At 43.7% G+C, this 27,170-nt stretch overlaps 1 long non-coding RNA gene across 1 annotated transcript; it reads right to left on the minus strand.

Moving 5' to 3' along the window:
* Positions 1 to 8,154: 8,154 nt before the first annotated feature.
* On the minus strand, positions 8,155 to 11,734 carry LOC123093896 (uncharacterized). Its single transcript, XR_006445635.1, has 2 exons — positions 11,433 to 11,734; positions 8,155 to 9,717 (listed from the first exon to the last, which is right to left on the minus strand). It is a non-coding gene; the product is annotated as an uncharacterized lncRNA (long non-coding RNA).
* Positions 11,735 to 27,170: the final 15,436 nt, after the last annotated feature.

The following is a 27,170-nucleotide window of genomic DNA, read 5'->3' on the forward strand; positions in this document are numbered from 1 at the left end:
GTAGCACTTGTCTGATTTGGAATAGGTTTGTAACCTTTTACACAAGCCCCATATTCCAAATGTTAAGAAAAGATATAACATGGTTGGGCGTACCATACCATGGCTTCATTTCAACAGACCCGATGGAGCTCTTTTCAGTGTAAAAGCCGCAGTCTCTAAAGCATCACTCTTTAAAAGGGATAATGGCAAATTTATTTATGTCATCTTTGATCTTACCATGTCACAAATGGTTCGATTACATCTTCACGGATTTTCACCTCGCAGTGGTGTTCTGGGAGGTGCAAGTTATGAAACCCCTTTCACAACTCATCAGACATTCGCTAAACTTGTAACTCAAATATTCCTTTCTGCAATCGAATTGTAGAAACATAATTTTCTTGTTACAATGACTTCTACTTCATTTTTGAAAACCTTTCGAATGATTTCAAAAGATCCAGACTTACGTCTCATCAAGTAAATATCCATATATCTACTTGAGTCATTTCTGAAGATAGATAAATCCACTACTAACAACATTTATCGGACTACACACATCAAATGTATGATCACCAATAAGTTTGTTACTCGTTCCTTATGGCCTGTGAACGGTATTTCAGTCACTTCACTTTTCGGAGGAAATTTGCAAGTGTCAGATGATTCAAAATCAAATGACTTCAAAATCCATCATAATGGAATTTTCCATGCGGGTTTCTCCAATGTGACCAAATGTAGTGCCACACTAGTGTGGTATTCTTTTAGTTTTGTGACATTTAGCGTCAGTGTTTATGGATGTATCATATTACCATCAATATTCATAACATACATCCCATCTCGGATGGAAGCATGGCCCTTCATGTTATTCATAATACTGAACAACAATTGTTGTTTTTATGAACAACTCTTTTGCAACAAACATTGTGCAATGGGCTAGAGTGTATGAAACTCTAAAAATGAATTATGAAAGTAAACCCAGAGGTAATGTATTATTATCAAAATTCATAACATACATCTCATTCATAATGAAAGTATGGCCATTACGTTATTCATAATACCGAACATCAAAAGTTCTCTTATGAACAACCTTCTTGCAAGATACCTTATGCAATGGGCTAGAGTGTGTAAAACTCTAAATGAATTATGAAAATAATACAGATGGTAATACGCCAATGGAAGGTATAGTAACCTTTTACTATGTTCCCTGTGTATACCAAAACTTCATTTCTGGCTAGTCTTTTAGACCATAGTAGTTCTTACATCGAGTTGCAACAGAATGCAATCGAGCAGGTATCTTTGTGATTTAACTCACAATACCCAAGAATCAGTGATCAACAATTTAATCATAATTCCTAAGGACTATATCTTTGACCAGCCTTCTATACATCAAAAACTTGTATGACATTCATACATGAGCTGGATATTCCAGTCTTCTTTGTTTTTGCCATTATACTTCTAACAGTTTAACTTTTAGTATTTCTCCTACTTCCAGAAAAAACATCCAACTTCATCATATGAAAAGCGTTCTTCTAGATCCCTTTCCTAACATTCAAATGCCTTAGTAAACACTTTTACTAACAGTTTGCAAAACAAACATTGCTTTGGATATCACATATCTGTTAGCCTTTGTTTGTGTCTGAAAATAATTTTCAGATTCCATGAATATCACATAACTATCCAAACTTTCGAAGTTCGGGTCTCATGGAAGCAAACATATTGCACTTGACTGAAAACAGAATTCTAGCTTTTGGATCGAGGGACGAGAGTCTCATCATCCATAGCATTAGCGGGAGGATACCGAAAGTATGCGATAGGACAAAGTCCTTCTCGGCACTCTTGAGGACAATCCTCACATTACATTACCAACCGTAAAGTTTTAACCAGATATTTAACAGCTATTCAATTTTAATAGGGAAGGTAGAAATGCGAGCCATTATTCTACAATTGTTATGCAAAAAACACTTTAGACAGTGTTCACAATTAATTTCACCAAGAATTAAACAAGTTAATTCTGCAGTGCGCTCCCACTCAAATCAATATCTCTCAAAATTGATTGTGAGTGATTCAAGATCCATATTACAATTCAACGCCAAGGATGCATCCATCTCAAGTGACGAGAATTGCAATCGGTAGGCCAACTTGCCAATCACATCTCTATGCGACTCTTGTTCATCTTTCGATACGTGTGTTCCGAGCTCATGACTTTCATGCCTGAATGTCAAGACAACCAAGTGATCACGCTGCGAGGTCTCAACTCACCCGCCTCACACCCGTACAGTCGTTCGTACCCATGCATCCATGTGATACCCCGAAAGGAAAGATGCCGTGACGGTGCTACACTTGGGAGAACACTAACTACTTGATATTTTTGTGAGAGATCACCCTAATAAAAAGCGACTACGGCGCAATCAAGAAGGGTGCATCAAAGGGATAAACATCTCAGGCAATTCATAATAGCATGATATGGTAAAGCCCTTTCTGACGAAGAAGTCTTTCATTTCTTCGTCTCCGTCATTCGCGTCGGTGTTCACCTTTGCGAAGATTGCCACCACCTTGTCGATGCACCAGATAATATTGCTATCTCTATAGCTAATAAAATAAGTGCATTACACAAGGTTGACACACAGGTCTTTAAAGTGCAATCATATGGCTCCAGCCATCATGCCGAATCATGACACGCAGGTCATGTTAAACAATTTACATTATATAGCCATCTCATACATAATCAAATTATTATGAGCACTGCTATACCACATCATATGCACATGCAAACCCTCCTGCAAAACCATGTTAGACGTCTCTAATCGGTTCATGCAAAAGTTTATCTTACGTGGCTTCTAAGGTTTCGAAACAAACCGAAGCTACCAATGTCCATCATCAAGTATGATTATCCAAGTCGCTAGATTAACTTTCCAAGGTGTATGAAACACGAGATATTAAAATCTCGAGCCCCATACTAAACTTAGTCATACGCAGGACCCCCGTGCAGATCATATCTGCATTGCCCTTTCATCTGCGAAATTTCATCTTTCTTTTTAACTGTGGAATTCAATGAACTGTTAGCACTTCGTTGATCAATCAGGATCGCGGATTGCCAGAACATTGAAACTCCACCATAGTGTTATCAAGATCAGAAATATGCAAATTTCAGGGAAGCAACAAGAACATCAGGTAAAAGATTTCATCTGCTACCCGCACAAATAATTTTCAGTAATAGATCTTATCTACTACCTAATTATATTGTGCAACACCCATACATCTCCATGTATTCTAGATCGCAACCTGCATCTACGCATAGCACGGCTCATGATGCCACTGTAGGGTAACGCAGAAGAAACCGAAAATTGTCCGACCTACGCACCAGCCCAGGACCACTATGAAGACTGCATACAAGGTTTTGATCATATTCGTTACCGACTCGTAGCGCAGCGGAAGTAGAGTCGATGACGACCGGTGGTGCAGATCCCCGCAGCTAGGATTTACAACCTCCCAACCGCGAGGATGTATACCCTCATCTTCTCCTCGGACAGCCCTCCGGGAGACGGTCAAACAGTCCCCCGGGCGGTGTCGCGGACAGCCCTTCGGGAGGACCTTCGAAACTCGAACGGTCACTTAGACAGCCCTTCGGGAGGACTCACAGAACTCGGACCGTCACTTGGACAGCCCTCCGGGAGGCACTCTCGAACAGCCCCTCAGGGCACTAAGATCGAAACTACGACCACTCTACAGAGTTGCACACATACGGTGTCATCTATCCGGCAGGGCTTCGCCGTCCAGAACTAGTTCCCACCGGAACCCAGACAACCTTTCGGCTCTACGAAACTATTTCGTGGGAGGAGAGAGAAGCTAGATAATTGCATGGCATGTATGTGAGAAGGAGTGAAGAAGTGGGCAGCCCACTCTCCTCCTTATATAGGAAAACCAAGGGATAGGATGGGTATTCAAAAATACCAAAAATGCCCACTAAGGAAACACTTTCCAAGGGCATAAGGGGCAAGCAAGTGGGCAAGTGGGGCTCCAAGGAGGAGCCCCCCTCTTGGCCGGCCAACCCCATGAGGGCCCCCCCAAGGGGGCTCTCATCCATCCATGTCATCCCTAGATCTTTTGGGATAAAGCCCCAAAAGGTGGCTTTCCAAAAAGTAACCATAAAGCTGATTTTCACTATTCACGACGACATTTTTCAGCGTCCGTTCGAACTGAAAATATTCATGTGGGCTTAGAACATTTCCAATACCCACCATAATTATTTTCAACGCGTTTTGGAACAATTCCAGTTTAGTGATTTTCATCTGCGAAAAGCATCTGGAGCGGTTCCGGCAGCTCCAATACATTTCCGGTTTTTATCTCCGAAAATTCCATAAAGTTTCCAGAATGATTCTGCCATCCTCCAAGAATTATCAGGCATGTGCCAAAACCAATTTGACTTTATGGTATCCTCTGAAACAACTTTTCAGTTTCATCGGAACTCATCCGGTGACCTCTCTCTGCGGAAATTTTCCGCTGTCCGAAACTTTTTCGGTGATTTTCTCTCAGACTCCATGTCTAGTGTTAAACAGATAGATGACCCTTAAGTGTGTGACCTTATAGGTTCGGTGAAGTATAGACATGACACGGAACCTCTTCCGATCAATGATCAACATCGGAGCCGTGGACACCCATATTGACCCCCTATACCCACACGAATGAATATTCGAGTGAACCTCCAGTTGCAGTGAGTTATTCCTGTTGCTTCATGATATATCACAAACACCTAAGGTGAGATTTATTGCATCCCCGTGGGCCAACACTTTGTCCACTATGTAAGTTACCTCGTTACCGGTTTTGTTCTCTTTTCTCGTTTTTGTGTTCCGGCATCCCAGTGATCAAATCACCCTGTGTCTGGCCAGACGATGATGGACACCGTTACACCGAGAGGGCCCGAGTATATCTCTCCATCGTCGGAGGAGCAAATCCCAATATTGAGCTATCTTGTTACTTGCCATACTTTTCCGTGTACCCGCAAGCCGCCGTAATAGCCACCCAATTACGGATGACGTTTAACAAACCCCAAAGTTCACGAAGCAAGTACGAAGGAACTCGATACTCTCATGGTCTAAGGAATTATGCAAACATTAACTTCCTATGTTATTAACCATAAACTTGTGACGAATGTATCTCATAGCATAACATCAATCGGGTCGATTCAACACAAATGTTCTGCTAACATTGTGCCCTCAAAGTTGCTGGCATAGACATGCCCATGATCAGGAAAACAGAACCATCATGCAACACTTGAGCTAGTCTTAGAGGCCAGACCAGGAATACATTTTATTGTTTATTATTCCACACGTGCATATGAGTCTTCCTCCGAGCCTTGTTTTATTTGCAGACTCGAGAACCATAGCAGTTATAGCATGGAACATAAACATAATTATGAACAGGGAGATAAATAATAGAATTTATTATTGCCTCTAGGGCATATCTCCTACAGACTCCCACTTGCACTAGAGTCAATAATCTAGTCAATGCTAATGCACTTTACACCTATGGCACATTGGTGTAAATATGCTTCGCTTGTGGTATAGCCTGATGTCCGACGGATCTGACGACTTCAGCTCCGTGTGTATCTTTGCATATCCTCGCGTCTTCACGCTTTCACAAAATTCATATTTTGTGTGGACTTGGTTTTGTATGTATGTGAATCGCATGTCGAACCTGGATTCCTCAGACTGAGTTATGGAGCAACTACCCGCAGTAGTGTCCCATTGACAAAAGCCATCTTGGAACCATACTAAGTTCATGAATGAACTATATGATTCAACATCTTCTTTGTCGCTTCTAAAGCGTCAACATACTTAGCCTTTGTTATAGAATTCGCCATAGTATCTTGTTTGGAACAATTCCCAACTAACTGTGCCACCACATTGTGTGTTACACAAAACCCTTAATTTAAATTGAAAATCGCATGGAGCATTGATGAAGACTGTATCGATGTAATTACTTACAACGAGCACTTCATAATCTCTGCTTGCGAGAAAACATGTCGTCAGTACTACTCTGGTACTAAATGACATCTTTCACTGTTGTCCTATGATCAGTACTTTGATCACTTTGGTATCCATACTCGCAACACCTTGGTTATAATAAGAAGAGGCAGGGGAGATATGCCTAACATATAGAGATGAGAAACCTCTATGAATGAAGAACCGGCATAAACTCCAACATCGAAAACACCATAGAAGATGCATATATGAACTCTGTTTTTGATGAACTCGAGCTTGTCATGAAGATGACCAAAAGCTCAAAGACTCACAAAGAGAAACACCAAACACGAACCAAGGAAGATGATGCAAGGATGCAATGGTTTGACCTCTCTACGAACGATACAATCAAGCTACTCACTTGAGAGCCCCCCTTGATAGTACGGCTATCGATCCTATAACCCAGTCTCCCAACAACTACCATGAGACTGGTAAAATAGAAAACCTATCAAGGGCAAACCTTTGCCTTGCGCATAGTCCACTTGAGCTAGATGATGACGATCTTGACCTCCTCAAGTTGGACCACCTTTCTTGATTGAGCCGGCTCGATGAAGACTAGTTGATTGCTCCCCCATACTCCACTATGGGTGAGCCGCTCTTCGGCACATCTTAACAAGTCCATTGTCACCACAATGGACGGCAAGCTTCAAGCATGTAATCTCTTCGTGATGCTCCACTTGAACTTGCACACCGCAATCTTGATGACGATCACCACTTGATGTCATCCTCCATGGGTTGTGTGATATCTTCCTTTTGATGCACGCCCATGGAAACCAACCTAACCCCACAAAGAACTCTCACATAGAACACGGGTTAGTACACAAAGCGTAATGGACAATGCTTACCATACCATGAGATCACTTGATCTCGCTTGGTACATCTTCTACGCTTTGTGTGTTGATCAACTTGAATCACTCTTCATATTTAGTCTTGATCAACATTGAATCTTTCCAACTCTCTTCATTAGGATGATGTCTTGAAGGTAAACATGAATGTTCACACAATCTTCTTCTTCAAGACATGCTTGCAATAGGCTCAACACTCACATGACCAATCTTTGGATAAATCCTTGAATAGCACCTTGGTCAACACATATTCTTCTTCTAATAACCTTGAAACCAACAAATGGTCTTCAAGCAATGGCAATGGACAAACCCTTCAAATATAACTCACGGAAACCATTAGTCCATAGAGATTGTCATAAATTACCAAAACCAAACATGGGGGCAGCACATGTTCTTTCAATCTTAGTCATGCCATTGCCGACGCAAAGAGAAACTGCGCAAGTGAAAAGGAGAAGCTCAAGTTGCAGCGCATGTTAGAGGATCACAAGAAATTGTTGTACCCAAATTGCGAAGATGACAAGAAAAAGCTGGGTACCACATTGGAATTGCTGCAATGGAAGGCAGAGAATGGTGTTTCTGACAAGGCATTTGAAAAGGTGCTGAAAATAATGAAGAATAAGCTACCAAAGGATAACGAATTGCCCGACAGTACGTACGAAGCAAAGAAGGTTGTCTGCCCTCTAGGATTAGAGGTGTAGAAGATACATGCATGCCCTAATGACTGCATCCTCTACCGCGATGAATACGAGGATTTGAATGCATGCCCGGTATGCTATGCATTGCGCTATAAGATCGGCCACGATGACCCTGGTGATGTTGCGGGAGAGCGCCCCAGGAAGAAGATTCCTGCCAAGGTGATGTGGTACGCTCCTATAATACCACGGTTGAAACGTTTGTTCCAAAACAAAGAGCATGCCAAGTTGATGCGATGGCACAAAGAAGACCGTAAGAAAGACGAAAAGTTGAGAGTACCCGCTGATGGATCACAGTGGAGAAAAATCGAGAGAAAGTGGAAGGACTTTGCAAAGGACGCAAGGAACGTATGGTTTGGTTTAAGTGCAGATGACATTAATCCTTTTGGGGAGCAGAACAACAATCATAGCACATGGCCTGTGACTCTATGTATCTATAACCTTCCTCCTTGGTTATGCATGAAGCGAAAGTTCATTATGATGCCAGTGCTCATCCAAGGCCCCAGGCAACCCGGTGTAATGCCCAGGATAAAGTTATACCGGGGACTTGTGATGAATTCAAGCCCAGGGTATAAAGTTATCCTCGACACGTAGCAAGGTGGAAAATCATACACACATACCACATATGAAAGGGATATAGGAGTAATAAGCTAGGCAACACATGCCCCAGAATATAATATATCAATATAATATTATTACAATCTCATAATATCCGACTCCGGATCTAAAAAGATAAAACACCACCCTGCTACAAGCCCCGGATCACCCGACTAGTAACCCAATCTACTGATCGTCCGGATAAGTAACATAGAAACGCCCGCGGTCCTCGTCGTACTCCCAGTGCAGCTCCTGAGCATCAGCGTTATCGAACTCGGTTGTACCTGCATCTGAGGTGTTGTAGTAACTGTGATCCACGAGGACTCAGCAATCCCGATACCCGGGGTAACAAGACTAAGCAAGTTTAAGTAGGTAGGATCAGGCTGTTTAAGTGGAGCTGCTGCAAGCGACTAAGCATTATATGGTGGCTAACTTACGCAAGTCAGAGTTAAGGTGAGAAGACCTACGTCAACGGTCGAGACTAATGATCACTAAGTGATCCTAGCTATCTTACGGTCAGACATAACCCCACCGTATTCTCTTCCCGGTTTCCTCCGAAAAAGAGACGATCACGGTACGCACACGGTTGGTGCATTTTAATTAAGTTAACTTCCGATTATCTACCACCGGTATTAAACAAATCCAATCCGCCCGTAACCGCGGGCACGGCTTTCGAAAGATAATACCCTGCAGGGGTGTTCCAACTTAGCCCACGACAAGCTCTCACGGCATGCGGAGACAATCCTCCATAGTAAAGAATCCGATCAGACTCGGGTTCTAGTTGCACAAGACATTTCTGCAAAGGCGAAACAAAACCAGCAAAGACCTCCCGGCGTGCCGACACCCTGATAGTAGCCGCGCGTATCTCGTCTCAGGCCACGTCCGGATGGGACAGGCTACAGGTACCAAAACCTCGAGTTGCCCCGTGGAGGTCCCGCAGTCTCCCCGATTCGGACCAACACTCATGAGGAGTACTGGCCCTGGGTTGTTGATTAAAAGATCCTCGGGTTAATTACTCCCTATGTGTTAATTAGGTGAGGCAAATGGTAAAACCAAAGTTGGGTCTTGCTGGAAATGTTTATCCTAAACGAACTATCAAGGGGTCCTCATAAAACCCTACCGCGTTAGGAACGCAAAATCAAGGAACATAACACCGGACTGACGGTACTTAAGGCGGCAAGAGCAGAACAAAACACCAAGCAAAAGGCTTAGCCTTCCGCCCTTTACCAAGTATATAAGGGTGCATTATTAACATAGCAATATTGTGTTATCCCAGAAATATATCATGATCCAACAAGGATCAACCTGCAACTAGCAACGCTATAAGAACAAGGGCTTAAAAGCAAGCACTAGTTAGCCAATCAAGGTTTTGCTGGGACAGGATTAGTTAGAGTCATCGAGGCAACAAAGGGGGCTAAACATGTGATAGGATTCGTAGACATAGCGAAAGAGCGAATACTAGCCAAACAAGCATAGTAATGGTATCACGGGTAAAGATCATCTTGCCTGGTAATTCCTCGGTAGGATCGGAAAACAGCTCGGTATGATCGTACTCAATGGAACCCTCGTTCACGAAATCGTCTCCCAAAGCTACCCACAAACAAGAATACAATAAACATACCACACAACAAAGTACATATGAAATATGTATGCATATGACTATATGATGCAACGTATCGAAACGGTAACGGAAACGAAAGGGCGCGATGAACGGAAGGAGTTATGAAGTGGACAGCAAGGAAATGGCCCAATCTTGTCAGGACAAGGTATCCATTGGATAGAGGAGGTGAAATTGATTGAAAACCATATAAAGATCATGGCAATCGGAGTTACGAGTAAGAAATGGCAAGCATATCAAGTTTCAAACAATTCTGCCAAAAACAGCAACTATGCCACTTCAACACAACAATTAAATATGCTACAGCAACTCAAATAGAAATCTAAGAACATGACTGGAAATAGCATTTCAACTACAACAATAAAGCCCAACTAAGCTACTCATGAAAGTGCATGGAAGACATTTAAAACAGGAGCTAAACATGTGACAAAATTACTGTTTACAGACTTAGTAGAAATTTAGCCTAGCAAGTTGAAAACAAAATCTGGAAGCAACTTTAGAGCATGGTAGTTAACACATACAGCAAATTCTTCTACAGCAACATAGCATGAAAATGTTAAGCATGACACCCTCAACAAAAGTCCCTTACTGAAGTTCAGCTAGAAATGCACAGGTTAAAAGATAGCAGTAGCTAAACATGGCATCTGGATTATTTCGGCACTTAGGACTTGGTGAAAATTAGCACATGTCAAAAACAGAATTTAGTGCAAACTTTGGGAGCTTGTGCCACTCTACATAATGATCCAAAAAATTACAACTAAAATCCTACAGTAACATGGCATGTCATAGAAGATGATGGCACAAAGTTTACCCCTAAAGCTATTATCATGTGGGCCATGCAGCAAGTTTAAAACAACACCAGATTCAAATAATCATGCACACAAACTTTACCCCTAAAGCTATTATCATATAATATGTTGGGGGTTGCTTGGGAAAATAAATCACAAATGCAAAAAGAAAAACCTGCCTTAATTGGGAAAAACCCAGAAATGCATATTCCGAAAAGGGAATATGCCCTTTAGGGATATGCCAGAATTGGCATACTCGCAGGAGTCAATTTAATATAGGCTGGAGTGGCCGACAGGTGGGGTCTGGATGGAAGTGAGTATGACAAGTGGGACCCACATGTCAGTACTCCGAAATACGCAAAAAATGCGCCTATTCAACTGCGCGAGGGGGGAATTCGAACCGCGGTCGCTGCGTTACAGGAGGGAGGTGCTAGCCACTGGGCTAGTTCAGTGTGTTCGACAGAGAAGGCGTCGTACGCAGGATATCATCTAGCAGCGAGGTGCTCGCCGGCGACGCGCCGGAAGCAGAGAGGGTTGGCCGGAGTTGCTGCGTTAGCCTAAAGGAGCGGCGGAGATGTGCAACGCAAGCGCACCACACACCCGCAAGCGCGTGTGACCAGAGCTGCGCCGGACGACGACATAAACGACGCCGGCGAGGAACTACAGACGCGGCGGCGACGAACTCGTGCACGTGCAACCGAGAAGGTAACGCGCGACTTAGCGGTCCAGGACGGACTACGCGACGCAAAGAAACCATCCGGACATGAGCAGGAAAGTTAACGAGGTCGGGGTCCTCGCCGGAGACGAGGCCCGACGCGGCGGAGGAGAACCCGAAAGGGGAAAACTCGTTCACGGCGCAACCGGCGAAGCTATGCGCATGGGAAGGGTCGCGGACGTACCGCGAACACGTTTACGTGCTCGGTCGGAAAAGTCGTGGTCGGAGACGGTGGCGGCGACGATCAAACGGCTATGGCCACCGGAGAGGAAGACGACGACGTAATCGCGCTGTAGTGGTACAAGGCCTCCGTAGGCGTACGTAGTGGAAGTAGTCGACGACGGGGATGCAGACGGGCAAGGTCTCACCGGCTGGATACGCCGGAGAGCACGACGGCGACGAGAGCTCGCTCTCTGTTGCGCTCGGGTTCGATGAAATTGGCTGGATCTGGTGGCGCCCTTACCTGGCGGCGGCGACGAGGGGGAAGAGGGAACCCTAGCGAGCAGGTAGGGCAAGGAGAGAGCTTATAGGGGGGCCAGGGGGCGCCGGAACGCATCGTCGATGCGTGCGGCCGCGCCATGTGCGTGCACACGCTGGGGACCGAGGGGGAAGAAAGGTGGGTGAGAAAGGGGCTTGGTCGCTGACGGCTGGGGCCGGTTTGCCACGTGGTGCGGCTCGGTGAGAGGGGTAAAGCGCACTTGGGTGAGAAAGGGAGAGGGCGACGCGCTCGCGTGGGCTGGTGGGTGCTGCTGGGCTGGGTCTGCTGCTGCTGCTGGTGCTGGTGCTTCTGGGCCAGAGGAGAGGGAAGCCCAGGAGGAGGAGGTAGGAGTCTTTTCCTTTTAAAATAAAAGGCTGATGCATATCAAAATGCACAGGGCTCCTGGATGGGTATTCTTTCAAAACAAAAATACCCACATGCTTAGAAAAAGGTGGACTTAATTTAGAAAATGCTTTGGGCATTTTTAGGAGAAGAAAAATATCACAAGTTTGAATTTAATTCAAACTTGAGGCATTTAAAAACCCAACCAGAACATTTTAAAATTTTATTAAACTTGGCAGAGAGGCATAGGGTAAGGTGCAAGATTAAATGGGAGAAGTTGGACATTTATGGAGCAAGGTAAAATAGATTTGCCAAATTAAAGAAGATGAAGGAGAAGAAAGGGAAAAGAGGGGAAGAAAGGTAGGCAATGCAAGGTGGCTTGGGCAAGATACATCAACCACTCCACACTCATGTTCATGAAGGTAATGACAAAGGACTAAATGCTCATGAAATGCAATATGGTGAATGGAATGCTTATGACCTATGCAACATAAAGAAATATGGATGCTCATGACATTACAAACAAACAAAACCAAAACTCAAACAATCACAAAACAACACAAGAGGAAGAGGTGAAGATGGGACCCAATATGGAATTTATTATATGACATTGTTGGAAACATGCCATTAATGGAAGGTGTTACATTTGGGGTGTTACACCCGGCAACGACATCGATGTGTACCTATGGCCATTCGTCAAAGAACTTTAGAGCTGTGGAATGGAAAAGGTGTATGTGTATGGGATGAGCACAAACAGCAGGAATTTGACCTACGAGCGTTGCTATTTGTAACCATCAATGATTGGCCTGCTCTCAGTAACCTTTCAGGATAGACAAACAAGGGATACCACGCATGCACGCACTGTTTAGATGATACCGACAATATATATTTGGATAAATGTAAGAAGAATGTGTACCTGGGGCATCGTCGATTTCTTCAGAGCAGGCATCCCGTAAGAAAGAAAGGCAAGCATTTCAAAGGTGAGGCAGATCACCGGAAGAAGCCTCTCCACCGTACTGGTGATGATATACTTGATATGGTCAAGGATTTAAAAGTAATCTTTGGAAAGGGTACTGGCGGATAATCTGATCCAAATGACGATGACGGACGCGCACCCATGTGGAAGAAGAAATCTATATTTTGGGACCCACACTATTGGAAAGACCTAGAGGTCCGCTCTGCAATCGACGTGATGCACGTGACGAAGAATCTTTGCGTGAATCTGCTAGGCTTCTTGGGCGTGTATGGGAAGACAAAAGATACACCGGAGGCACGGGAGGATCAGCAACGTATGCACGGAGAAGACGGCATGGATCCAAAGCAGTTTCAGGGTCATGCCAAGAAGGAAATCTTCTTCGAATGCCTGCTCAGTATGAAGGTCCCGTCTGGCTTCTCGTCGAATATAAAGGGAATAATAAATATGGCAGAGAAAAAGTTCCAGAACCTAAAGTCTCATGACTGCCACGTGATTACGAGCAACTACTTCTCGTTGCATTGAGGGGGCTTCTACCGGAAAATGTTCGATTGGCCATTGTGAAGCTATGTGCATTCCTCAATGCAATCTCTCAGAAGGTAATCGATCCAGAAATCCTACCAAGTTTAGAGAATGATTTGAAGCAATGTCTTGTCAGTTTCGAGTAGGTGTTCCCACAATCCTTCTTCAATATCATGACGCATGTCCTAGTTCACCTAGTCGAGGAGATTGCCATTCTGGGTCCTGTATTTCTACACAACATGTTCCCCTTTGAGAGGTTCATGGGAGTCCTGAAGAAATATGTTCGTAATCGTGCTAGGCCAGAGGGAAGCATCTCAAAGGGCCATGAAACAGAGGAGGTAATTGAGTTTGTGTGGACTTTATTCCTGACATTAAGCCGATTGGTGTTCCCAAATCACGGCACGAGGGCAGACTAGGTGGAAAAGGCACATTAGGAAAGAATTCAGTAATATGTCGGGACGGGCATTCTTTGGCGCAAGCACACTACACAGTTCTACAAAGTTCCGCGCTAGTGGCTCCATATATGGAGCAACACAAGAATATGCTACGCTCCAAACACCCGGAGCAGTCTGACGATTGGATTACACACGAACAAACGGTGACTTTCGCCGGTTAGTTGCAGACAAGTCTCATGCATGACGACACTGTTGCAGATGACCTGTACTTGTTGTCCAAGTTACCTTCTTCGACTATATTGACTTTTAAAGGGTATGAGATAAATGGGAATACATTTTACACGATCGCCCAAGATAAAAAGAGCGCGAACCAAAATAGTGGTGTCCGCTTTGATGCAGCAAACACCGATGTGCCAATGGACACATATTATGGTTGCATAGAGGAGATATGGGAACTTGACTATGGAAGTGATTTGAAGTTCCCTTTGTTCCGGTGCAAATGGATCAATCTGACAGGAGACGGGGTAAAGGAAGACCCGCAGTATGGAATGACAACAGTGGATCTTAACAATCTTGGGCATGCAGACAAACCATTCGTCCTAGCGAATGATGTGGCGCAGGTTTTCTATGTGAAGGACATGTCTATCAAGCGAAGAAAAAGAAAAGACAAGGAACCGAATACATCATACGATGAGACAAAGCGGCACCTAGTCCTTTCAGGGAAAAGAAACATCGTGGGAGTGGAGGACAAGACTGACATGTCAGAAGATTATGAAAACTTTCATGAAATTGCTCCCTTCGTAGTGAATGTTGACCCGGGCATCAAGTTAAACGATGAATATTGTCCATGGTTACGACGCAAAGGGACTCTTGCGAAGAAAAAGTTTTATACCCAAAGACCCCACTCTGGGATGTGACCAGCTTCTCCAGTTAGTTTCCGGACTTATATATCTGGAAAGTCCACTTCGGACAAACCGGAGGGAATATTTGTAATAGTAGTGTACTTAATTATGTGTTTTGGCATTTGAAATGCGAAATTAAAAAGCATTACAAACGAACTCTGAAAACATTGAAAGTTGGCATGGTATCAATATTTAATAGACATAGCATGTGCTAAAAAGTCGAGAGGGTTACGGCAAAAACTGGATGCACTTCGTGTACAAAATGGACAATCTCTTTCGAAGTATGAGGGTTTAAGACGAAAACTCATCTATTACGAAGGCATTTCATTTCTTTAAACTTATTTCAACTCCAGACTTTTTGTGTGTTCAGTAAGCACCATTCGGAGACACGTAATCAATTTTGAAGCCTTTCTGACTTCATTTGCTATTTTTCATGCATTTACTGTTTTTTTTTGAGCTAAATGATCCCGAAATTGGAAAGCATTACAAATGAACTCTGAAAACGTTGAAAGTTGGCATGGTATCAACATTTAACCCACATAGCATGTGCTAAAAAATCGAGAGGATTACGGCAAAAACTGGATGCACTTCGTGTACAAAATGGACAATCCCTTCCGAAGTATCAGGGTTTAAGACGAAAACTCATCTATTACGAAGGCATTTCATTTTTTAAAATAACGTAAGAATTATCAAACTGAATATAATGATAAAACACGTTAATATTAAACAGCAGGAAAAAGAATCACTGGAAAATGTATTTTTAAAATACAGTTATTCACAAACTAGTGATTCACATAAATATCAAATAATTTCAATATGGGGAGCAAGTTCATCTTTAGTCGCGGTTGGTGCCACCAACCGCCACTGAAGGTGTATCCCGTCCATCCCAAGCGGCGGGAACCAAGTCCTTTAGTCGCGGTTGGTGGCCCCCAACCGCGACTAAAGGTGAATTTCATCCAGCCCAAGCGGCGGGAAGCCAGACCTTTAGTCGCGGTTCGTGTCTCCAACCGCGACTAAAGGTCCCATTTAGTCGCGGTTAGAGCCACCAACCGCGACTAAAGGTTGTCATATATATGGAATTATCCATCGATCACTTAAAAGAAGAAAATGCAAATGGGGAAAGGTGAGGGAGCAGATCCCAACACATATGGGCGTCCGTGATTGCAATCTCTGTGGTGAAACTTTATATCTTTGCTTTTTCCTATATATATATATATATATATATATATATATATATATGAGAGAAAGAATGCCGACTGTTGTCGTGAAGGTCTCGTTTCCTTCCTTCTTCTGGTGCTAGACCTTTGTTATGCACTAGGGGAAGGAGGGAGAAGAGACCATCACCGGCGGTCGAAAAGTCAGTGAGGGATATGTCCACCATATATATGAGAGAGAAGAAGAATGCTGACTGTTGTCGTGAAGGTCTCTTCTCCTCCTTCTCCCGGTGCTAGACCTTTGTTATGCGCACTAGGGGAAGGAGGGGAAGAGACCATCACCGGCGGTCGAGAAATCAGTGAGGGAGTGTATCCACCATATATGAGAGAGAAGAAGAATGCCGACTGTTGTCGTGAAGGTCTCTTCTTCCTCTTTCTCCTGGTGCTAGACCTTTGTGTATGCACTAGGGGAAGGCGGGAGAAGAGACCATCACCGACTGTCGAAAAGTCAGTGAGGGATATATCCACCATATATATGAGAGAGAAGAATGCCGACTGTTGTCGTGAAGGTCTCTTCTTCTCCTTCTCCCGGTGCTAGACCTTTGTTATGCGCACTAGGGGAAGGAGGGGAAGAGACCATCACCGGCGGTCGAGAAATCAGTGAGGGAGTGTATCCACCATATATGAGAGAGAAGAAGAATGCCGACTGTTGTCGTGAAGGTCTCTTCTTCCTCTTTCTCCTGGTGCTAGACCTTTATGTATGCACTAGGGGAAGGAGGGAGAAGAGACCATCACCGGCGGTCGAAAAATCAGTGAGGGAGTGTATCCAATATATAGTCAACCGGCCGTGATGAATAATAATTATCTATTTTAGATATTGTACTACATATTTTTAATTGTACAAGTTTAATCTCTTTGAAACATATATAGGAAATGTCGTCTTCCGACGACGATAGGATCCCGGAGTGCTCCTGGTGCGGTGACGACCGGGGTCTGTGCGACAGGCCTCACCTGGAAGACGGTCGTCGCTTTAGTATTAAGCTCGACGAGACCTTCGAAGTCGAAACGGTACGCAACGACAAGTCTTGTTTCGTAATTAATTAAGCACGATTTCTACTACTTCAACGTGTAATTAAGTAATTTTCTTTTTTTAGATGCAACTAGTTTATCCCATGCCATGCAAGACGCTATGTCTTGGAGAGGATGGGATTTGAAGATCATGAAACTATGGAAACAAAGCAAATTCACCTAAGGACCATGCATAATGTTGATTTAGAAGTGGATTTGTACAATTCAGATAGCGTAACCACTTTTGGTTGCAACAATTGGGAAGCATTTTGCAAGATATATGATTTTTATGAGGGTATGCTTCTCACCATGGATCTTGGTAATCCGGATTCCATCGCCGAAGACGATTTGGACATTTGGGTCCTTGTTGACGATATGATTCCAATTCTACCGAGAAGTGAGTTTATCAAACATAGTTATTTAGTAATTTATATTGTTTATTTCAAAATAGTTGACGACTTATTTCCATTGATAGGTTATTTTAATTATTCAAATAATGTGAGGATGATGCTAGACAAAACCTACTACACCCCTGGCTCAGAATGTACTTATAAGGACAAAGAGCAGCTGATCTCATTTTATTCCTTTCTTGTGAATTACATTCAAGATAGTAATATTGCTCCACATTATGGTCAATACATCCCACTAGTGCACGTCTTGAACTACGTTAATATCCATGGAGATACCATGGTAAGATTTTTTTACTATTACGACATTCGTGCATGTTTTGCATTAGTTCTTCTCGAACTGAACTACAATGCTAACTACGAAGTCTTACTATGTTTTGCAACAGATACTCCCTAGTGATTGTGTGCCTCATCTCATGTTTCGATCTGGTCGACTAGGAGTTTTGAACATTCTGCCAGGTTATCCTACGAATCACACGTGTCCATATCGGATTTCTTCTACAGATGAAGGAATGAGAATCAAAGAATGGCGAAAAATAATAGACACTCGTAAGGAGGTACTTGGAAGCAATAGAGTGAGAAGGGCAAGAATTGGAGACAAGATAATCTGCGTTCTCCATAATGGCCCTTTAAATCTACTTGATTTAGAGTCAAACGCCATCTTGTTTTATGCCATTTTACCTTAGAAAATTGGTACGTAGTAGCCAAAGGTCGACTTAGATGACTATGAGATGATGATGAGTATTTGACTTCTTATCAAGTAGAAGTTGTATGGTCGATGATGATGAGTATGACTTATTATTTGATACCAATGTTGAGTTTTTATTACTATTATGATCGATGATGCATGATGCTAAGTTAATTGTTCTATGAGCTATTATTATATATATACATATATTCTAGCATGTGATCAGCCCCAAAACCCCCAAACCCCCCCCCCCCCCCTCCAGAAAAAAAAATAAAAACCCTACCCTGTGAACTGCTGACACATGGCAGCTTATTGGTCCCGGTTGGTGGTACCAACCGGGACAAAAGCCCCCCCTGCCAGGACAAGCCGCAGCTGCCACGTGGAGGCCGTTCTGTCCCGGTTCCTGATAGAACCGGGACTAAAGGTGGTGGGCTTTAGTTACGACCTATTAGTCCCGGTTCGGAAACTGGGACTAATGGGTCTTATAAACCAGGACTAATGGCCCATTTTCTACTAGTGACCGCTAGTCTTGAGCATATAAACCAGTGAGTATGAGATTTCTATGCTCACATCTTGATTTCTATGCTTATATGTGAAGCATAGAAACATACACCTGCAAACATAGAAACACGCCCATACACATTTCTCTCCTAGTTTCGTTTCGAGCATATAAACCGGTAAGTACAAACGTATAAACAGTTTCTATGCAAATCTACGCATGTCATAGAAACATGCAACCGCTGTAGTATAATCCTCATCACAAATCATAGAATCCTACTACTAATGTCATAGAAGCAGTGGCGTGGCGGCCTTGTCGTCCGCCCCGCCCCGCCTGCCGGCGTCCTCCATTAATCCAATCATCATATCATGGGCATCCAAGGTTGAGACACCAAGAACCTAAATGAACAGTAGTGGGCAAAGAGGATAGTGAGAAAAGGAACAGAAAATCATCATAAAACAAAAATAAAAACAGAGCAGTCTGCATCATACAAGGATCGTATATTTTTTAAGAAAGATCATAGAAACATGCAATTGCAGGGAGTATAATCCTTATCCAGAGATCATATAATTCTATTTTGCCGTTGTCATTGAAGATAATTTTCATTATTTTCATATCAAATTGATAGCAATCTGTTCTATAAGGATCATATATTCCTTTAAGAACGGTCATAGAGATCATTTCATTGCAACGCACGTAGACAATGCCCACAAAAACGTTCACCGAGAGTAACTTGTACTATTACATCCTAAGCATAGAAATCATCCAAGCACATCAAAAGAAATGCGACTCGATCTACAATTTGAAATTTGAATCCAACAACTCATCGCTCCGGTGTTCCTAGCTACAAAAAAAAACAGGAAGGAACAAATGGCATTTTTTTGCTGCATATGAAAAATTATTTATGCCAAAAAGCATTGTTTTGTCAAGCTACGGGTCAAATTCGTCTCCACATGAGAGCATCAACCTCAAGCACCTTGGTCTGCGAAGGACAACTAGAGAAAAGCAAATGTAATCAGTAAACTAAAAAGCTTTGATTTCTATGCCAAAACCAACGGAAAAAAGAAATGCAGCATAGAGCCTGATGACTCGCTCTCCCACCGAGCGCAAAGAGAGCTGCAGGTCATTCTATTCGCTCTGCACGAGAGGATGAGAAGTAAAAAAATAAAAAATGCACTTATCAGCCAAAACCACCTCAATGAAACTTGGCTTCTGGTTGCTGCTGTGTGCGGCACGAACAGCAGCAGCCTCCACCTCGGCAGATGGAGCACCGCGTGGTGGCGGCAGTGGTGCCGCCGGCGGCCAACGGCAGGAAGCGCAGGCCCCGCCATCCAAGGCTCCAGCACGTCCTCGCGCGCCTCCCGCCGGCCAGCTACTTCCGCGTCCGCGCCGTCTGCCGCTGGTGGCGTGCGGCCGCGCCGAGACATCTTTGGGCTGCTGCCTCTGCTTCTCCGCTGCGACTGCGAGTGCCCCGCCGGGCTGGCCGGAAGAGAGCCACCTCCGGCAACGTTGATCTTCCAGTCCTCAGCGAAGAGCGCGCCGACGACGCCGAGGCGGTTCCCGTACGCGCGGCCCACGGTGCCGCACTGGGTGAGCGCGCGGCTGGCGCGGAGCTTGGCGGACTCGCTGTAACAGGCACGATACTCATTTGGGTTCGAAACTCCGGTCCCGGAGCCACCTCTCACGAAGTTCAGTAGTGTATATCATCCAGATCACGATACAAACGAGCAGAGCTCGCAGCCGGCCTCCCTTTCTCTCTTGTTTCTGCTCACCTTTCTTCTCTCCCAAGTCTCTCCTTTTTTTTTGAGGGGTAAGTCTCTCCTTTTAAGGTTTATAGATCGACCTCCTACAGCAATTCATAACTGGGCCAATTAGTTAACCCATTCAGGCCCAAGTATTCTACTGTTGGGCTGCTTCCTTCGAGAAGACCTTCCTTCAATTATCATCTTCATTTTGTTTGGATCATCTCCTTGCCTGTATCCTTGATTTGTAGTCCTTGGTTCATGTACTGTGACATTCCCCTTTCGTTGAGAACCGGCTTGACCCCAAACCGGTGCATTGGGAAACAGCTTCTTCAACTCGTCCTCAAGCTCCCAAGTTGCCATAGACGATGGCCATGAAGACCATTGCACCAATATTTCAAAAATAAGTGTATCACCATGATGTTTCAGACGACGTTGTAATATCTTAAGTGGAAAGCGTAAAGCATCAACCGAAGGATCTGGAATATCAGAACTGACCTGCAAGGAAGAAGGAATGGCTCTCTTCAACTGAGAAACATGGAACACTGGGTGGACCGATCGATGCATTGACCGGGAGCTCCAGTTTATATGCCACAGCACCAATCTTTTGAATAATCTTGTAAGGTCCAAAGTATCTGAATGATAACTTGTGACTAGAGCGAGTTGCAATGCTGGTCTGGACATATGGTTGCAGCTTGAGGTATACTGAATCACCCACTTCCAAGTGACGTTCAGTCCTATTCTTGTCAGCTTGATGCTTCTGTCGTAGCTGTGCTCGCACCAATTGTTGTTGCAGCAGTTGAGTCATTGTTTTCTTTTCCATTCAACCAAACTTGCAAATCTGGGACAGCACAAGATTCTGTTGACACACGAACACGTCAAGTGTACCCTCGACGCCGGGGGTGATGCACCGCAGCTCACGTCGAAGGAGGTCTGACCGGCAGCGCGATACGCAAGACAGCCGGCAGACGCTTTTGAAGACCCGAAACCCCACACGCCCGGGAGGGACCCCGTCAGGGAGTGCGGCGGCAATGGGCTGCCCTAGGTCGATTCGCTCGCCCCTAGAGCCTCGGTACTCGCAGCTCTCCAACACGAAGAACGACGAAGAACAAGAGAGAAAAACGAGGGAGAGACAAAACGTAGATGAAAAAGTAGTATATTGATTGTTCGATTGTGTGTTGTTCAATCGGCCATCACCCCCAACATATATAAGAGGCGGCTGGACTTCCCGTACAAGTAAAGGACTCATCTAGGCTTTCTTTAGAAGAAAATTACATCAATTCACGTCCTAGAGTCCTAGTTCTAGTCCCACTTGGATTCAGCCCGAATCTGGCCCAATCTTCTGTCTTGCTCCTTGCGTGGGCCGTGGAATCTGCATATGACTTCCGATGGAGATGGTTCAAATATCAATTTTGTGTGCTTCGACGAGGCCAACAATCCGTATGTTGATCACTTTTCCATCTGAGGCCATCTAGATAAGTATTTGAGCCAATCTTCAGCATCGGGTCGGATTGGCCTTGACAGTTTGTACTGTTCACCCAGCAAGTTTTCCCCGCAAGGCATTGTTCACGCGGCAAGATTACTGTTCACCCGGCAAGGGACTGTTCACGCGGCAAGGGTACTGTTCATCCGGCAAGGTTACTGCTCCGGCAACTTCTGTTCAGCGACAAGCTTCCCCGGCAAGGTACTGTTCACCCCCCGGCAAGGTACTGTCCACCGCGGCAAGGTTGTTGTTCACCCGGCAAGCTTCTGTTCACCGACAAGCTTCCCCAGCAAGGTTACTGTTCACCCCCGTCAAGGTTACTGTTCACCACGGCAAGGTACTTGTTCACCGCATCAAGATTGCTGTTCACCCGGCAAGCTTTTGTTCGACAAGCTTCCCCGGCAAGGTTACTGTTCACCGCGGCAAGGTTTTACACCCGGCAAGGTTTTTGAGGCAGTAAATGACCTCGGATGAAAATGTGCCCAAAAGCAAAGTTTCTCCTTTTGACGATATAGAACTTTCTCACTTTGAGCACTTTTCTATTGGAGGTCTTCTTAATTATGTTTTCGATCGTGCCAAAATCTGGTGTCAACACATGCCCCCTGTTTTTCGGCAAAGCTTGTGTGCCGAAAAATAACTTGCACCATGTTTGTTCTAAGGACGATGTCAACACTCCATCGGCTATCTATATTTCTTAGGGCGATAAGTACGTATCGGCCGTGTTTTATGCTAAAGGCGATAATCATATATCGGCCATTGCCTAATTAGGTTTCTTGCCACACACTTGGGTGGTAATTCTTCAGATATCTGACATTGAGAGCTCGAGGTAACAATACTCCCTGCATAGATTCCACCAAATATGAATTTCCAGGAACTATCCTTGCAATCCTAAAAGGACCTTCCCAGTTTGGAGACCACTTCCCGAATTTTCTATCTCTAGAACCAATCGGCAGAATCACTTTCCACACAAGATCGCCAACCTGAAAATTCTTCAACTTGACCTTTTTATTGTAAGCTCTGGTTACCCTCAGCTTGTCCCTCTCTATGGCCTTCAAAGCAGCCAAACGTTTATCGGCAACTTCATCAATGTTGTCCATCATCAAATTGTAAAAGTCCACTGCCGATAAGTCATTTTGTTTGGCTATTCTCAAAGCACTCAAATTCACTTCCACTGGTAAAACAACCTCTTGACCGTATACTAGCTCATATGGAGTAACCTTTGTAGCACCATGCCTTGAGATTCTATGTGCCCATAAAGCTTCAGACAATAACTCATGCCATTTCCTTGGATTATCCTCAATCTTCTTTTTGATGAGCTTGATCAATATCTTATTGCTAGATTCAGCTTGTCCATTAGCTTGGGCATAATACGGAGATGAATTGAGCAACTTTATGTTATAGGATTCGGCAAACTCTCTAACTTGATGTGACACGAAAGACGAACCTTGATCTATAGTCAATGTCTGAGGAATACCGAATCTATGAATAATGTGCTCTGTTATGAATTGAATTACCTCCGTATGTGTCATGTTCTTGAGAGGTACTGCTTCAGACCACTTGGTGAAATAATCGGTTGCCACCAACACGAACCGATGCCCCTTGGAGGAAGATGGATGAATTTGCCCAATGAAATCTAAATCCCATCCTCTAAAAGGCCACGGCTTGATAATAGGATGTAACATAGCAGCAGGAGCCAATTGAATATCACCAATTTTTTGACAAGCTTCACACCCTTTATAGTACCTGAAGCAATCATTGATCATAGTCGGCCAATAAAATCCAGCACGTCGCAATAACCACTTCATCTTGGAGGCCGACTGATGAGTACCACAAATGCCTTCATGTACCTCTCCCATAGCAACTCTCGCTTGGTCCTCATCCAAGCACTTCAAAAGAACATCTTCAACCGTTCGGCGATAAAGACCGCCATCTCTTATTGTATATTTGAAAGCCATACGCCGAACAGTCCTGTCCACCCTTTCACTTGGATCACGCAAGTAATCCATAATGGGCTTCCTCCAGTCATGATTTTCACCTGCACTATATTTTTTGTTAGTGACCGAATCAGTGGGCTCTGGTTCGGCCTCTCCCATATTTGCAAGACAAGACATCGGCTTCTGAGAAATATGAAACATGCCATGATCAACATGATAGCCGGATGCTTGTTGTGCCAACTCATTTGCTCTCCAATTGTCATGTCTAGATATATGAGCAATGCTGAAATAATCCAAAGTAGAAATTGTATCTAGACACTTATCAAGATAAACATTAAGTGATTCGTCTAAACATTGAAAGACTTTGGACACTTGTTGCACTACTAATAACGAATCACCAAAAGCCTCAACATGTGTAGCACCTACAACAAGTAACATCTCCAAGCCGAATAACAATGCCTCATATTCGGCTTGATTGTTTGTGCAAAAATATTCTAAGCGGCACGAGGCTTTAAAAACAGCACCATGAGGAGATATATAAACAATACCAACACCTTGGCCATTGTTACAAACTGAACCATCAAAATATAATCTCCATGGCACTAATGAGACAAGGTTTATATCAGTATCATGCTTGTCATCAATCCGATGTTCGACAATAAAATCAGCAACAATTTGGCCCTTCATGGATTTTAGAGATTCATAAGCCAAATCATATTCAATTAAAGCATAAGCCCACTTGCCAATTCTGCCACTAAGAATTGTCCTATGCAACATGTATTTGATGACATCGGTTTGACAAGCTATTATGCAAGTACTAGGCACTAGATAATGTCTCAATTTTGTGCAAGCATAATATGAGCATAGGCATAATTTTTCAATAAACGTATACCTTGTCTCGGCGTCCAATAAGCGTCGGCTCAAATATGTAATAGCATGCTCTTTTCCTTCGGTTTCTTGAGTTAAAACAGCACCAATAACACCTTCTTCTGCTACAATGTAAAGCTTAAAGGGTTCCTTATGCTTGGGCGCTCTCATCACTGGAGGAGTGCACAAATAGTTCTTGATCATATCAAACGCCTCTTGTTGTTTTGCCCCCCCCCAAGTGAAATCAACATCATTCTTTAACCGAAGGATAGGAGTAAATGCATCAACTTTCCCTGACAGATTAGCTATGAACCTTCTCAAATAATTGACCTTGCCAAGGAACTTTTGTATATCTCTCTTGCATGTTGGAGCCTCCACTTTCTGTATGGCTTCTATCTTTTTGGGATCAATCTCTATGCCATCTTCATGAATAATTAAACCCAAAAACCTGCCAGCCGAAACTCCAAATGCACACTTCAAAGGATTCATCTTCAGTCCATATTTTTTCATTCTTTCAAAAGCTAAACGCAAATCGGCTAAGTGAGATTCAAAAGCATCCGATTTGATAACAATATCATCAATATAAATCTCAAGTATAACACCAAGTAAATCATGAAAAATTAAATTCATAGCCCTTTGATACGTGGCACCGGCATTTTTTAATCCAAAGGTCATCACTGTCCACTCAAATAAACCAAGGAAACCAGGGCATCGAAAAGCCGTTTTGTACATGTCCTCTTCGGCCATAAAAATCTGGTTATACCCCGCATTCCCATCAAGAAAGCTAATGACCTTATGTCCAGAGGCATCATTAATAAGCATATCGGCTATTGGCATGGGATACTCATCTTTAGGTGTAGCTCTATTCAAATCTCTGAAATCAATGCACACCCTCAACTTGCCGGAGCCCTTTTTCTCTACTGGTACAATGTTAGAAATCCACTCGGCATACCTGCAAGGACTAATAAATTTAGCTTTAAGCAAACGACCGATCTCTTCCTTGATCCGGTCATATGCTTTTGGGTTAAACTTTCTGGCGGATTGTTTATACGGTCTAAAACCAACCTTTATAGGTAACCGATGCTCCACTAGCTCTCGGCTTAAACCTGGCATCTCATGATATTCCCATGCAAAGCAACAAACATATTCTTTCAATAACTCGATGAACTTAGCTTTATGATCGGCTTTTAAAGTTTTGTTTACAAATGTCGGCCTAGGAATTGAACCATCTCCTATGTCTATCTCTTCTAATGGATCGACCGACGTAAAACCTTGTCCTAACTTATCCATATCATCTGACTCCTCTATAGATTCATACATATCGTTCTCATTGGACCGATATTCAACAAGACGCTTCTGCAACCAATCTGAGTTAGAATCCATTTAAATACATCATACCTTGGAGCCGATTACCACCAACCGGCTTTAAAGAAACGGGCACGAAACCACTTCTTGTAGCGCTAAGAAAATCACATTCCGATAAGTCACGCCCCGTCAAGCAAGTAGCATTGGGATGTTGCCAATCCACTGATGCATCGGCCAAAGCAACACAAGCCGAATTATCCGCATGAATGACTTCCACCTCATCATCAACCCACTGGATCAAAAACTGGTGCATAGTAGATGGCACGCACTGGTTTGCATGAACCCAATCACGGCCTAGTATGACGTTGTAGTTACCTTGCACCTCGGCGACAAAGAATGCAGTAGCCAAAGTTTTGCTTCCGACTGTAAGCTCCACGTACATTACACCTTTGGCTTCAGTTTTCTCTTTGCCTCCAAATCCATTAAGCACCATATTGGTCTTGATCAATTGCTCATCAGACAAACCCAATTTTTTGAAGACCGAATATGGCATAAGATTCACCACAGCACCACCATCGACAAGCATTCTAGCAACCGGCGACCCATTAATATGACCTTTAAGGAACAATGGCTTCAAGTGTGTCACCGGTTCTTTTGGTTTCTCGAATATAACATTTTTAGGACCAAAATCTAGCTGAGCTACTTCCCCTTCTTCATCTATAGCACGAAATTCAGCGGGTAAGTAATACACCATATTGATATCCATACCTTCGTGGACCGGTGTAGGCTCATAATCCACCATCTCATCTCCTTCCTCAAGTGTATCTACCGGTTCTGAAACCTGTCCGACTGAAAGGGAAGTGATAGGCGTCGGGGACGATGTATCAGTGTTCGCATCATTCTCCTTTGGTGGCGTAGGTGCTGTTGTGATGGACATAGGAGCTGCTACATCTTTGATTTGTTTGGGCATCCAAACTTGTTTTGTAGGTAACATGGGCCGAGTGTCATTGAACAATTTATCCCTTTGTTTCTCGGCCTCTTGTTCTGCCATCTCTTGACTCCTTAACCTTTGCAGTTTCCTCTTCTGTGTTTTTGTTAACCCTGGAGGACACCACTTTGGCTGAGTGTATTTAGGATCTCTTAGCTTCACTTGGCTGGTGCTA

The sequence above is a fragment of the Triticum aestivum genome, chromosome 4B, assembly GCF_018294505.1.
Source record: "Triticum aestivum cultivar Chinese Spring chromosome 4B, IWGSC CS RefSeq v2.1, whole genome shotgun sequence".
Taxonomy (NCBI): Eukaryota; Viridiplantae; Streptophyta; class Magnoliopsida; order Poales; family Poaceae; genus Triticum; species Triticum aestivum.